The following is a 289-nucleotide window of genomic DNA, read 5'->3' as shown; positions in this document are numbered from 1 at the left end:
AACCAAATCGCCCTGTGGCTCAACATTTCAACTCCCCCTCCCACTCTGCCCAGGGTATGGAGGTGCTGGGCCTCCTCCACCGCCGCTCCCTCACCACCAGACGCCTGGAGGAAGAACGCCTCATCTTCCGCCTCGGAACACTTCAACCCCAGGGCATCAATGTGGATTTCAACAGTTTCCTCATTTCCCCTTCCCCCACCTCATCCTAGTTTCTAACCTCCAGCAACACGATCCCCTGACTTGTCCGGACTTGTCCGACCTGCCTATCTCCTTTTCCACCTATCCACTC

General features: G+C 56.7%; 1 protein-coding gene across 6 annotated transcripts in view; it reads right to left on the bottom strand.

The window, feature by feature from the left end:
* The window catches only part of ccdc150 (coiled-coil domain containing 150), a 135910-nt gene that overhangs the window by 133831 nt on the left and 1790 nt on the right, over nucleotides 1-289 (bottom strand). The gene's annotated exons all lie outside the window — the stretch shown is intronic.

Source organism: Chiloscyllium plagiosum, chromosome 13 (assembly GCF_004010195.1).
Source record: "Chiloscyllium plagiosum isolate BGI_BamShark_2017 chromosome 13, ASM401019v2, whole genome shotgun sequence".
NCBI classification, from domain to species: domain Eukaryota; kingdom Metazoa; phylum Chordata; class Chondrichthyes; order Orectolobiformes; family Hemiscylliidae; genus Chiloscyllium; species Chiloscyllium plagiosum.
The sequence above is the reverse complement of the archived record's forward strand: the minus strand, read 5'-3'. Positions and strand labels throughout refer to the sequence as shown.